Source organism: Arachis stenosperma, chromosome 4 (assembly GCF_014773155.1).
Source record: "Arachis stenosperma cultivar V10309 chromosome 4, arast.V10309.gnm1.PFL2, whole genome shotgun sequence".
NCBI lineage: Eukaryota > Viridiplantae > Streptophyta > Magnoliopsida > Fabales > Fabaceae > Arachis > Arachis stenosperma.
Window position 1 is genome coordinate 69,598,946 of NC_080380.1, and position 15,320 is coordinate 69,614,265.

The 15,320-nt window shown below is 40.0% G+C and overlaps 1 non-coding gene across 1 annotated transcript; it reads left to right on the forward strand.

Annotated features, from left to right (window-relative positions):
• Positions 1-1,371: 1,371 nt before the first annotated feature.
• Positions 1,372-1,479, forward strand: LOC130977778 (small nucleolar RNA R71). Its single transcript, XR_009085454.1, has one exon. It is a non-coding gene; the product is annotated as a small nucleolar RNA R71 (small nucleolar RNA).
• The last annotated feature ends 13,841 nt before the right edge of the window (positions 1,480-15,320 follow it).

Sequence of the window (15,320 nt, forward strand, 5' to 3'; positions counted from 1 at the left end):
AAGGTTTAGACCTTCCGGATTCTCTTGAATGCCGCCATCAGTTCTAGCTTATACCACGAAGATTCCGATTAAAGAATCCAAGAGATATCTACTTAATCTAAAATAGAACGGAGGTGGTTGTCAGACACACGTTCATAGTTGAGAATGATGATGAGTGTCACAGATCATCACATTCATCCGGGTTAAGAGCAAGTGATATCTTAGAATGGAAGCAAGCATGATTGAATAAGAAACAGTAGTAATTGCATTAATCCATCAAGACTCAGCAGAGCTCCTCACCCCCAACCATGGGGTTTAGAGACTCATGCCGTAGAAGGTACACAAAGAAACGTGTAAAGCGTCATGAGGTACAGATACAATGTCAAAAGATCCTATTAATAGTAAACTAGTAACCTAGGGTATACAGAAATGAGTAAATGATGTAAAAATCCACTTCTGGGTCCACTTGGTGTGTGCTTGGGCTGAGAAATGAAGCATTTTCGTGTGGAGACCTTTTCTGGAGTTAAACGCCAGCTTTTATGGCAGTTTGGGCGTTTAACTCCAAGTTTTATGCCAGTTCCAGCGTTAAACGCTGGAATTTCTGAGGCTGATTTGCCACGCCGGTTTGGGCCATCAAATCTTGGGCAAAGTATGAACTATCATATATTGCTGGAAAGCCCAGGATGTCTACTTTCCAACGCCGTTGAGAGCGCGCCAATCGGGCTTCTGTAGCTCCAGAAAATCCACTTCGAGTGCAGGGAGGTCAGAATCCAACAGCATCTGTAGTCCTTTTCAGTCTCTGAATCAGATTTTTGCTCAGGACCCTCAATGTCAGCCAGAAAATACCTGAAATCATAGAAAAACACACAAACTCATAGTAAAGTCCAGAAAAGTGAATTTTAACTAAAAACTAATAAAAATATACTAAAAACTAACTAAAAGATACTAAAAACATACTAAAAACAATGCCAAAAAGGGTACAAATTATCCGCTCATCAGTTCTCCCATGTAATTCACCTCTTCCATTGAAGGATTCTCAGGATCATAAGCTTCTTCTTCAGATGAAGCATCCTTAGTACTGCCTGGTGCATTTTGCATTCCAAACAGACCTTGAGAAATCAAATTGACTTGCTGAGTCAATATCTTGTTCTGAGCCAATATGGCATTCAGAGTGTCAATCTCAAGAACTCCTTTCTTCTGATTTGTCCCATTGTTCACAGGATTCCTTTCAGAAGTATACATGAATTGGTTATTTGCAACCATTTCAATGAGCTCTTGAGCTTCTGTAGGCGTCTTCTTCAGATGAAGAGATCCTCCAGCAGAGCTATCCAAAGACATCTTGGATAGTTCAGACAGATCATCATAGAAAATACCTATGATGCTCCATTCAGAAAGCATGTCAGAGGGACATTTTTTGATCAATTGCTTGTATTTTTCCCAAGCTTCATAGAGGGATTCTCCTTCCTTCTGTTTGAAGGTTTGGACTTCCACTCTAAGCTTACTCAATTTTTGAGGTGGAAAGAACTTTGCCAAGAAGGCATTGACTAGCTTTTCCCAAGAGTTCAGGCTTTCTTTAGGTTGTGAGTCCAACCATATCCTAGCTCTGTCTCTTACAGCAAAAGGGAATAGCATAAGTCTGTAGACCTCAGGGTCAACCCCATTAGTCTTGACAGTGTCATAGATTTGCAAGAATTCAGCTAAAAACTGATGAGGATCTTCCAATGGAAGTCCATGGAACTTGCAATTCTGTTGCATCAGAGAAACTAATTGAGGCTTAAGCTCAAAGTTGTTTGCTCCAATGGCAGGGATAGAGATGCTTCTCCCATAGAAGTCGGGAGTAGGTGCAGTAAAGTCACCCAGCACCTTCCTTGCATTGTTGGCATTGTTGTTGTTTTCGGCTGCCATGGGTTCTTCTTCTTTGAAGATTTCTGTTAGGTCCTCTACAGAGAGTTGTGCCTTAGCTTCTCTTAGCTTTCGCTTCAAGGTCCTTTCAGGTTCAGGTTCAGCTTCAACAAGAATGCCTTTGTCTTTGCTCCTGCTCATATGAAAGAGAAGAGAACAAGAAAATATGGAATCCTCTATGTCACAGTATAGAGATTCCTTGAGGTGTCAGAGGAACAGAAAAATAGAAGAAAGAGGTAGAAGAATTCGAACTTAGTGAGATAGAGTTCGAATTGTGCATTGAGGAGGAGTGTTACTCCATAAATAGAAGGATGTGAGAAGAGAGGAAGAGTTTTTCGAAAACAAAGTAAAAGATTTTAAAAACATTTTGAAAAAAAGTAATTGATTTTCAAAAACTAAAAGTGGAAAAGAAATCAAGTGATTTTTGAAAAAGATTTTGAAATTAAAAATCAAAAAGATATGATTGAAAACTATTTTGAAAAAGATATGATTTGAAAAACAATTTTAAAAAGATTTGATTTTAAAAATTAATGACTTGCCTAACAAGAAAAGATATGATTCAAACATTAAACCTTTCTCAACAGAAAAGGCAACATACTTGAATTGTTCAATCAAATCATTAATTGTTAGCAAGTATCTTTGTGAAAAGAAAGAAATTGATTTTGAAAAAGATTTGATTGAAAAGATATGATTTGAAAAAGATTTGATTTTGAAAAATTTTTGAAAACCTGAAAAAAATTTGAATTAAAAACAGAATCTTCCCTCTTGTGCCATCCTGGCGTTAAACGCACAGAATGGTATCCATTCTGGCGTTTAATGCCCAAAATGCTACCCTTTTGGGCGTTAAACGCCCAGCCAGGCACCCTGGCTGGCGTTTAAACGCCAGTTTTTCCTTCTTCACTGGGCGTTTTGAACGCCCAGCTTTTTCTGTATAATTCCTCTGCTGCATGTACTGAATCTTCAGTTCCCTATACTATTGACTTGAAAATAGAACCAAGATCAAATAAACAATGCATGCAAGACACCAAACTTAAAATAAGACACTAGACTTAAACAAGAAACATAAAATATTTTTTTGGTTTTTATGATTTTGTAATATTTTTTGTGCTTTTTCGAAAATTATATGAAAAAAGAAAATAAAGGTTTCAGACTTCTTAATGAGAATTCCAGGAATCATTGCAATGCTAGTCTAAGACTTCAGTCCAGGAATTAGACATGGCTTCACAGCCAGCCAAGCTTTCAAAGAAAGCTTCGGTCCAAAACACTAGACATGGCCAATGGCCAGCCAAGCCTTAGCAGATCATTGCTCCAACAGCAAGTTTGATAGAAATCAACAAGCTCTTGTGATGATAAGTTGAAACCTCGGTCCAATAAGATTAGACATGGCTTCACAGCCAGCCAGATTTCAACAGATCATCATGAAACTTTAGAATTCATTCTTAAAGAACTCTGAAGAAAAATGCCTAATCTAAGCAACAAGATGAGCCGTCAGTTGTCCATACTCGAAACAATCCCCGGCAACGGCGCCAAAAACTTGGTGCACGAAATTGTGATCACTACTTTTCATAACTCAAATAATCCCTAGTAAATGCCCCAAAGACTTGGTGCTCAATACCATGGCATAAACACAACTTCGCACAACTAACCAGCAAGTGCACTAGGTCGTCCAAGTAATAAACCTTACGCGAGTAAGGGTCGATCCCACGGAGATTGTTGGTATGAAGCAAGCTATGGTCACCTTGTAAATCTTAGTCAGGCAGACTCAAATGGTTATGGATGATGTATGAATAAAACATAAAGATAAAGATAGAGATACTTATGCAATTCATTGGTGAGAACTTCAGATAAGCGTATGAAGATGCTTTGTCCCTTCCGTCTCTCTGCTTTCCTACTGTCTTCATCCAATCCTTCTTACTCCTTTCCATGGCAAGCTGTATGTTGGGCATCACCGTTGTCAATGGCTACAGTCCCGTCCTCTCAGTGGAAATGTTCAACGCACCCTGTCACGGCACGGCTATCCAGCTGTCGGTTCTCGATCATGTCGGAATAGAATCCAGTGATTCTTTTGCGTCTGTCACTAACGCCCCACAATCGCGAGTTTGAAGCTCGTCACAGTTTATTCAATCATTGAATCCTACTCAGAATACCACAGACAAGGTTTAGACCTTTCGGATTCTCTTGAATGCAGTCATCAATTCTAGCTTATACCACGAAGATTCCGGTTAAAGAATCCAAGAGATATCCACCCAATCTAAGGTAGAACGGAGGTGATTGACGGTCACACGTTCATAGGTGAGAATGATGATGAGTGTCACGGATCATCACATTCATCAAGTTGAAGAACAAGTGATATCTTGGAATAAGAACAAGCTGAATTGAATAGAAGAACAATAGTAATTGCATTAATACTCGAGGTACAGCAGAGCTCCACACCTTAATCTATGGTGTGTAGAAACTCCACCGTTAAAAATACATAAGAACAAGGTCTAGGCATGGCCGTGAGGCCAGCCTCCCAATGATCTAAGATAGCATAAGACTAAAGATAGCCACCAAGATGTCAAATACAATAGTAAAAGGTCCTATTTATAGGGAACTAGTAGCTTAAGAATTACAAAGATGAGTAAATGACATAAAAATCCACTTCCGGGCCCACTTGGTGTGTGCTTGGGCTGAGCATTGAAGCATTTTCATGTAGAGACTCTTCTTGGAGTTAAACGCCAGCTTTTGTGCCAGTTTGGGCGTTTAACTCCCACTTTGGTGCCAGTTCCGGCGTTTAACGCTGGGAATTCTGAAGGTGAATTTAAACGCCGGTTTGGGCCATCAAATCTTGGATAAAGTATGGACTATCATATATTGCTGGAAAGCCCAGGATGTCTACTTTCCAACGCCGTTGAGAGCGCGCAAATTGGGCTTCTGTAGCTCTAGAAAATTCACTTCGAGTGCAGGGAGGTCAGAATCCAACAGCATCTGCAGTCCTTTTCAGTCTCTGAATCAGATTTTTGCTCAGGTCCCTCAATTTCAGCCAGAAAATACCTGAAATCACAGAAAAACACACAAACTCATAGTAAAGTCCAGAAAAGTGAATTTTAACTAAAAACTAATAAAAAGTATACTAAAAACTAACTAAAACTACTAAAAAGACACTAAAAACAATGCCAAAAAGCGTACAAATTATCCGCTCATCAGTATATCAGTTGCACTTTATCTCCTTTAGAAAACCCTTCAGTTGGGATTCTTTTGTTTCTCCACCCTTTTGGAACTTTTTTCTTACTCTTCTTTCCTTTCTTTGGTGGCTCTTCTGTCTTGACAGTAGGCTGTATGTCAGGGTCTGCCTTCATAGTGATCAACTCTTTACTCTCCTCCTGCCTTTTCTTCTCATTCCTTGCATCTTTAATTACCTTTTGCTTTTCCTCATTGTTTGTCTTTTGCTTTGGAGGTGAGCTGATGAGTGCTTCATTGGGTTTTTCTTTCCAATTCAAGTCTTTTTCTTCAACTTTCATGCAGCTTTTCTCTTCAACAGTATGCTGCATTTCTGGAAAGACATTTAGAGTGATCTTCTCATCATGTACCCTCAAAGTCATCTCTCCTTGTTCCACATTAATAATGGCCTTGCTGTGGCCAGGAAAGGTCTTCCCAATATAATAGAATCACTCCACTCTTCACCTAAGTCCAGGATTACAAAATCTGCTGGAAATATGAATTTCCTTACTCTGACCAAAAGATTTTCAATCACACCCTTGGGGATTACCAGTGATCTATCCACTAGTTCCAATGACATCTGTGTAGGCTTTACTTCTTCTATAAATAACCTTCTCATCATAGATAAAGTCATCAGGTTGATACTGGATCCTAAATCACACAGTGCCTTATCAATGGATATGTTACCAATGGTACAAGGCAAAAAGAAACTCCCAGGGTCTTTGAGCTTTGGTGGGAGGCCTTCTTGGATCAATGCACTGCATTCTTGTGTCAAGATCACTGTCTCCTTTTCATTCCAGCTTCTCTTCTTGTTGATAACCTCCTTTAGAAATTTTGCATACAGAGCCATCTGCTCCAATGCTTTAGCAAGAGGAATATTAATTTCAAGCTTCTTGAAAACTTTTAGGAACTTGGGAAATTATTGGTCCTTGATCTCCTTCTGAAATCTTTAAGGATATGATAAAGGAGGGGTGTAAGGCTTCACCATCTTCCTCTATTCTTGTGATTGCTCCTCCATGACTTGCTTTCCCTTCTTTGAAGCTTATGGTTATTCCCATTTCTCCTTGAGTTTCTCTTGGTCTTGCTTGTCTTCTTCTCCTTCTTGCTTCTTGCTGCCAATATCATCCTCCACAGGCTTCTTGTTATCTTCTTCGTCATTCACCAAGGTTCTTCCACTCCTTAATTGGATTGCTATGCATTCTTCTCTGGGATTAAGAATGGTGTCACTTGGTAATGCATTGGGTGCTCTTTCAGCCACTACTTGCTTGGACAATTTGCCAATCTGCCTTTCCAGATTCCTCATTGAAGCTCCATGGTTCTTACTGGTTAACTCTTGTTGTTTCATCATCTTCTCCATCATCATCTCCAAGTTGGAGATCCTTTGAGATTCTTGAGGTGGTTGTGGTTGATTGTAGGATGTGAATGGTGGGTGAAAGTTGTTTTGGTTAGTGGATGGGTTGTTAGGTGGATAATAATTGGGTTGGGGTTGGTTGTTTTGTGGTTTTCTGTGTTCATTTTCGTTAGTGTTTTGATGGTTTTGAAGGTTTGTATTTCTGGAATTATTTTGGTTTGAGTTTCTTTGCCAAGATTGTTAGTTTTGGTTATCTCCCCACCTCAAATTGGGGTGGTTCCTCCAGGATGAGTTGTAGGTATTTCCATGGAACTCATTTTGTCCAACTCCTTGGTTGTGCATATAGTTAACTTGTTCTTGCTGCTGCTCTTCTTGGTTCTCTTCATTTTGTCCCCATGTAGGTGATGGTTGCGTTGTTGTGTTCACTGCAGCTACTTGAAGACCATCAATCCTCTTGGCCATCATCTCTATTTGTTGTTGGATTTGTTGATGCATTACTTTGTTTTGAGCCAAAATAGTATCCACACCTTCCAGCTCCAATACACCCTTCTTTTGAGCTGGTTGGCATTGCCTTTGATGAGCATAGAATTATTGGTTATTTGTCACAGTGTCTATGAGATTTTGAGCTTCCTCAGCTGTCTTCATGAGTTGCACTGATCCTCCAGCAGAATAATCCAAAGCTTCTTGAGCTTTTAAAGTCAATCCCTCATAAAAATTTTGAAGTCTGTCCCATTCATTGAACGTCTCAGGTGGACACTTCCTAATCAAGGCTTTGTATCTCTCCCAAGCCTCATAAAGAGATTCTCCTTCTATTTGAGTGAAGGTTTGCACCTCTGTCTTCAATCTTATGATCCTTTGAGGTGGGCAGAACTTGGCTAGGAATTTGCTCACTAGATCCTCCCAATTGTTGATGCTTTCCTTGGGAAATACTTCCAACCATTGAGTAGCCTTATCCCTTAAGGAAAATGGAAACAGTAGCAACTTATAGATGTCTGGGTGTACACCATTTGTTTTGACTATGTCACATTGATAAACCCATATTTCATGAGTTATTTTGTGCTTAGTTTGAGTGATTTATTCAATCCTTCACCCACATATTCATATTAATTGCATGGTTTTAATTTCCCTTCGTTATTATGTGATGTATGTGAAAAACATGTTTTCTAAGCTTTAAAATTAATTATTTTAATTACCTTTATTTCCATTCGATGCCGTGATTAGTGTGTTGAGTAGTTTCAGATTTTCTAAGGCAGAATGACTTAAAGGATGGAAAAGGAAACATACAAAAATGGAAGGAAAGTGCGAAACGGAGTTTTGAAGAAACTGGCACCCACGCGATCGTATGGATGACGCAATCGCGTGCCAGAAGCAAAGAAGCAGCGACGCAGCCGCATGACTGACGCGACCGCGCGCCTTAAGCAGAACGCAGACGACGCGGACGCGTGACTGACGCGACCGCGTGGCAAGGAAAAGCTCCGAATGACGCGACCGCGTGACCCACGCGGACGCGTGACAGAGGCCACGAATCAGAATTTACAGAATACGCCCCCAGCGATTTTTGAAGCCCTTTCTGGCCCAGATCCAAGTACAGACAGCATAGACTATATGTTATAAAGTGTGGGAATGCATCCATTCAGAGGGGGCTCGCATTTTTTGTTACTTCCCATGATTTAGATTTAGTTTTGAGAGAGGTTCTCTCCTCTCTCTCTTAGGATTAGGATTTAGGACTTCTCTTAGCTTGTACGAGTGACTCTCGATCCAGGTTTTTATGTTCCTTTGTTTTTAAGCTTCCCTTTCACTTTATTTATTTATTCCAGCATTTGAGTTAATTATTTACTTTTATAATTTAATTTATGAATTATTCCATGTCACAGATTATTGTTTGAATTAATGATAATTGAGGTATTTTTAGTTTATGATTGCTTGCTTTTATTTACGTTACCATTGCTTCCGATTTGAAGATATTTTATTCCAGCAATTTACGTTTTCCCCCTTTTGGTCTTGGTTAAGAAATCAGTAACTCAATAGTTATCAAACTCAGCGTAAGTGATAATCGTTATCTTGCTAATTGAACTGAACTTCAATAATCCCAACTTTCTCTTAGGAAATAAATAGGATTCGAAGGTCAAACTAATTAGTCCCTTGACTTACCTTTGCTTCAAAGGTTAACTAAGTGGAATTAAGATACAACTTTCATTATTGTTGAGAGGGATAACTAAGTTGGACTTCTAATTTCTCTCACCTTGCCAAAAGTTGCTTTACAGTATTTATTTATTTTAGTTGCCATTTATTTTACTTGCCATTTATATTACTTATTCCTTATTCTTGAAACCCTAAATTCACAATCTCCATAGCCAATAATAAGAACATACCTCCTTGCAGTTCCTTGAGAAGACGACCCGAGGTTTGAATACTCGGTTAACAATTTTTAAAGGGGTTTGTTACTTGTGACACCCAAAAAGTTTGTATGAAAGAACTTTTGAAGGTTTAGAAACTATACTTGCAACGAGGATTTATCCGCAAATTTCTAGACCACGCAAAAGTTCTCTCATCAAAATGGCGCCGTTGCCGGGGAACTGCTAACGTGTGCCTTATTATTGGTTATTGTAAATATTTTTCTTTTGTTTGTTTATTTATTTTTAATTTTCCTTTTTAATTTTATTTTCTACCATGAACTCTCACCCCTCTCGATTTGAGTTTGGTTCTAACTTTGTTGAAGGAAATAGAAGTTACAGCAGGAATATGCATCAAGGTCAGACCAATCAAGGATGGATGGAGTCAAGAGGATCTAATCAACCCTTTATGCAACAACACCCTCCGAGATATCCTGGACAAAGACCATTCTACAATGCATACCCAGCTGAAAGATACGGTGGACAACCTTGTAACTACCAACAAGCCCCACCCCGTGCATATAGGCCATCCTTTCAACATAATCTCGAACCACCATACTCACAAGCTTCTTTTCACCATTCGCCACCATATGGTCCTTCCTTACCCCGCAAACAATCAAATCACTCCCAATCACCACCACTTTCTTATGTATCGTGTCCAAGTCCGGCAACCCGAAGAGTAGAGGTTCGCCTAAAGAAAACAGTAAATAAACTTCAAACCACCATTCAACAACTGGAGCAAGCAGTAATTCAATGGGTTTCTAGACGCCCAAATATACAAGGATCAGCCACAACTCCATGTGGACAGTCTAATGAAGAGCGGAGCATGAAGGAGATACCAGAAACTCTAGTGGACAAGACAGAGAATGAATTTGTACTAGAACAAGTAGAAGAAGTTGTCATTGTTCAAGAAGAAGAGTTGGTTGAAGATCTAGGAGATGCTGAACCTCCATGGGAATCCAGAACTGAGGAGAACTCCGTCAAGGACGCTACAGTTGATGCTAAGGAGGATATTGTACAATCTCCAAGGCAAGTTGTTTATGAAGAATCAGACGGAATAACCCAGGACACAAATTCCCGTGATGATGATAGTCACAAGTCTAGCTCTCTTAGTAATGAACTTGCATCCGCAAGTGAATTCTCTGAGATCGAAGAATCTTCCCCAAGTGAATATGAAGACGATGCGGAGGTAGATTTCTCTCAACCTCCAATCTATGACTCAAGTGATGAGGAAGACATAGAAGACTTTGACCAGGACACAGATACAATTGTAGAGCCTTGCAAGGAAGTGGAGGAATTCACAGAAGAGCACAAGGGAGTAGAACTTACAGAACCACCGGAAACACCTATCCCAAGGCCATTACCACCTAATACAAGCTTCAAGTGGGTACAATCCTTAACCTATAACTTTACTTATTCACTTGAATATGGTTTGCTTGAAACAGATGGCCAGCTTAGAGCTCTTTGCGGCTTTAAGAGTAAGAGGGAAATGGCTCGTACTCAGAGTTGGTGCACAAGGTTCAATAAGGTTCCACGCTTCACCTCAAAGTATACAGATTGGTATCATGCTCAATTGCATGGATCACGGAGAACGTTTGGTCACCATGGTGAGATTCTACTTTTTAAACCGCCCGGATGGAAACATATAGATCAAGACGGAGGTGGATTTAAAAGCAAGGCTTGGAATCCTGGAGTTTATTCTGACATTTGTCACCCCGGGAGCCTAACAATCTGTTTGAAGCTGCTCAGAAGCTTTACATGCCTCGTTTGGGACCCCGGAGGCTATTAGCATTCCAATCACTGGTGGAGATTTTTGGACGAGTTTAAAAATAAGCCGCCATAACAGAAAGCTCCTCCACTGTCCAACTTAAGGACTTTAACTAAAAGTGCTAGGTGGAAGACAACCCACCATGGTATGGTCGCTTCTTTTTCAGTTTATTTCATATTATTTATTTTTATTTTTATTTCCTTTTTATTTTATTTTTATTGAACCTGGCATCATGCATAACATTCATGTTAATCACTGCATTTTGCATTTTTCATGCATAATAAAAAAAACAAAAGGGGTGCACGACGCGACTGCATGCCCCATGCGATCGCGTCATATTGCGAAAACGCAACCCGCGCAACCGCGTCACCCACGCGGCCGCGTGACCTGGACATCGGTGTAAAGATCCAACGTCCAGAAAGTTGGGCTGGAATCATGCGGCCCTTGTGCGTTTTGCACAAATTGGCCCACGCAATCGCATGCCCCATGCGATTGCGCCACTTACACAAAACCAATCCCACGCGACCGCGTGAGCAACGCGATCGCGTCGCATGGATTGTGATGACAAGTCATCATATACCCATTTTTCAAGCTAATTTCACTTGTTTTGTTAGCATTTATGCACTTTCTTGCATCCTAAGTTAGTGATTTGGAGTAAAAATGCATAACTTCTCTAAATCAAGCAACCACCATGAAATTAATGATAAATCATGAGGTTTAAGCTAATTTTAATTGCATTTTAATTGATTTATAAGCCTCTTGAATTTAGTGATACTTTGAGTGGTTGTTTGGTTTATTTTAGGTGAAGAAAAGAAAAGAAAATGAAAAGCGTGGCCTAAGAAGCGTGACAAAAGAAAAGGGAAGCGTGGCCAAAGAAGGGAGAAGCGTGCCTCAACTAATGGGGGAAGCAACCTTGCCCTCCACAAGGGCAGAATGCCCTCTAGGAGGGCAGCACTAAGTGACCGAACCAAGACAAGGCAACCTTGCCCTGCCCACTCCAAGGGCAGAGCACAAAATGGTGCCTTGGAGCCAAGAGAAGCAAATTCTGCCCTGCCCTTGTGGAGAGCAGGATCGGGCACATCAAGGAAAGAAATCCAAGGAAAAATAGCTCCCATGCATGCCACAAGGTTCGAACCAAGAACCATGAGGAAGCCAAGCCTTGAAACCAACTAGCGTGCCAAGAAATCAAAAGAAAAAGTGGCGTTTTTGCAAGCTCCCAGGATCGAACCCGAAGCGTGAAGGAAGGACCCTGCCCTGCCCTTGGCACGGGCAGGGCGGCAATTGAACTTGGCGCATCAACAAGCACCAACGCGCGCACCAATTCCTTCCTTGGCACGATCCTGGCGCGCGCGTCCCATCCCTGGCGCACCAAACCGATCCTGCCCTGCCCTTGGCGCGGGCAGGGCAGCCTCCCACGCACCAGCGCATCCTGGCGCGCCAAATTCCTTCCTGGCGCATCAACTTTTCTTCTTGGCAGCACCATCCGCGCGCAACGCTCATCCTGGCGCATCAACCTTTCCCGCCCTGCCCTTGGCGCGGGCAGGGCAGCCTCTGGCGCACCAAATTTCCTCCTCATGCGCACCAACTCGCACCAACAAGCAACATGGCCGCACCAACTTCTTGTGCCTAGCATCGATTTTCTGCCCTGCCCTCCACAAGGGCAGGGCAGCCTCCTGGGAGTGGTTTTTGGGCCAAAATTCAAATTAAAAATAAATTTGAATTCATTTCTTCACCAATCCAAAAGCCCATCCAAATCCCATTATCCAAGAATAGAAAGTGTATAAATAGGACTTAGTTTGATGTAATAAGGACCTTTATGCTCACTTTTGAATTTTTACTTTACCTTGGCTTTTGAATTTTCATTTTCACATTCCTTTGGAGCTTTGACTCTCTTGGAATTGTTCTGGAGAGAATTGGCCGAGACTTCGGAGGATCAAGGGAGAGTTGATTGATCTCCTTCCTCAATTCCCTTGGGCAATTCTCCTCTTCTGTTTTCTGAGTATTGGGTGTGTGAAATTGGGGAAATTCTGTCCCAATTCCCATTCAAACTCTTTGCATTATATTTTCTGCATAATTCAATCCAAATTCTGTTCTTCTACTGCTTCATCTTTAATTTTCTGTCAATTGCTTAGTAACTTCAGATCTGGGAAGGAAATTGGGTTTTAGGCTCTGCTACCTAAGCCCTTGGGATCCTGAGATCACTTTTGGTTCTTCTATGAACCTTACTGCACTTTAATTTCCTTGCTGTTTAAATTTCTGCTTGCATCTAACTCAATTTCTGCTACCTTCATTACTGCAATTTACTTTTCTTTCGTTTAGATCCTGCAATCCCATTCCTCAATTCCCTTTTACATTCAAGCAATTTACATTACTTGCCATTTAAGTTACTGCAATTTACCTTTCTTGCACTTTAAGTTTCAGTCATTTACTTTCTTGCTCTTTAAGTTTCTGCACTTTTACTCTTCTGTTCTTTATTTTACTGCATTTCTCCCTTCCCCCTTTACATTTACTGTCATTTACTTCCTGATAAACACAAATCACTCAACCAACACTCGATTCGCTTGACTAAACCACCCACTAAACTAAAATTGCTCAATCCTTCAATCCCTGTGGGATCGACCTCACTCATGTGAGTTATTATTACTTGATGCGACCCGGTACACTTGCCGGTGAGTTTTGTGTTGGATCGTTTTCCACACATCAAGTTTTTGGCGCCGTTGCCGGGGATTGAAATAGATTGACAATGATTAAGTGAAGTGGAGATCTAGATCAAGCACTTTTCTTTATTTTTAAACTAACACACTAACTGTTCGAGATTTTTCCTCTACTAACTCTAACTGCACTCAGGTTACAAAGTGCTCTATTTTAGTTTCTGGCTCTGTTTGTGCTTCTGCTTTTGTGACAGGAGGAAAGAGCAATGAATCCACACCTTTTGACCCTGAAACACTTTGGAAGTTGAGCAAGAATAAGGAATGTCAAGCTAGTGACATTAAAAGAGCGCTTGTTGGGAGGCAACCCAACCTGATGTAGTTTTCTTTTTCATAGCTTTTTCAATAAAAATGTTGAATAATTGGTATGCATTGCAAGGAGCTAAGTTTGGTGTTGCACACCAAAACAATTTGAGGAAGAATGAAAACTTCTAAGTTTGGTGTTCCACCAAAAATATCATTTAAAAACACATTCTCACCTCTTGCATGATTCTAGCTCCAAGCAATCAAACACATTATTCAACTGATTGAATTGTTTTCTAGCTTTAATTTCATTAACCTTTAGCAAGGATACTTGGTTTCAAATATGGTTGACTTGTTGCATCTGAGGCAGTGGCAAACAATTAAGTTTGGTGTCCCTACACCAAAAACCAATCCTGGAACCACACTCAGTTTATGCATACTAACCATATAATTAAGGGCTTGAGAAGCAAGCAACTTTGAGGAATATGCAGGACATGAGTCAACAATTGAAGACATTATGCATCTTAACTCAAAGAGAACACAACAGAAGGAAAAATCAAAGGGCTGCAACTTCAAAGGTTGTATCTAAACTTAATCCTTGCTGCTGTGAAATGTTTTGAATCTGGAAACCATTGTATGTCTTGCTAAAGTGTTTATCTAGTTGCAAGTGAAATTGTTTGCTAAAAATGCTAAGTCTGCATAATGCTTGTTATCCATCACTTAGCTTGAAAATTGTTTTGTTTCCCATATGCTTAAATAAAAGAGTTTGGTTTGAATTGAAAAGTGAAATATCCAATGTTGCATAAGTATGAATGGAAGTTGGTGGTGGTATATGTGTTTGATTAAATGCATAACTCATGAAATAATTGTTGCATAATATCATTCTCATTCAATTGTGAGTTAGCTTGCTGTTGTAAAGACTCTTATCAATAATGAAAAAGCCCTTGGTAACAAAAATAGAAAGAAAAGGGAAAGAAAAAACCAAAATGGCAAGAAAAATAAAGAATAAAGGTTGGACACCAATAGCTTGGAACTTAGGACATATGCCTGTGGTGTTCTTGTACTAAGATATGCTTGGATGAGTAAATTCTAAGGGGTATTTTAAAACTCGGTCACTTAGATCAACTGATTTGGGATGGCCAATTGAAAGTCCACAATAAAGAGCAACTTAGATACAGAACATTTAGTTATCCAAAGAGATGCTGGGCATCAATGATCCTAGGAAGAATTAGTGAGCAATGTGTCTGTGGTGGAAAGATGTTGAGCAAAAGAAAAGAAAATAAAGCCAAAGGCTAATACTGCAACATTTGACACCAAACCTCTAAAAGAATAATAAGCTTGTAAGCATTATAAGCCAAGAAAAGTTAGCAAGGGAGTAATTAAAAAGTGAGTCTTCTAACAGCAAGTTTAGCAAGCCTTTGAGGAAAGATGTATTATGTAGCAGCAACAATAAGTGAGTTGTCATTGTCTGCATAAAGACTCCATAAATCAAGTTCTGCTATATGCCTAATAAGGATATGTGTTCTTTTCTTATTCATGTCATTTACTCTTATTTTTGATGCTTGCTTGGGGACAAGCAAGATTTAAGTTTGGTGTTGTGATGACAAGTCATCATATACCCATTTTTCAAGCTAATTTCACTTGTTTTGTTAGTCTTTATGCACTTTCTTGCTTCTTAAGTAAGTGATTTGGAGTGAAAATGCACAACTTCTTTAAATCAAGCAACCACCATGAAATTAATGTTAATCCATGAGGTTTAAGCTAATTTTAATTGAATT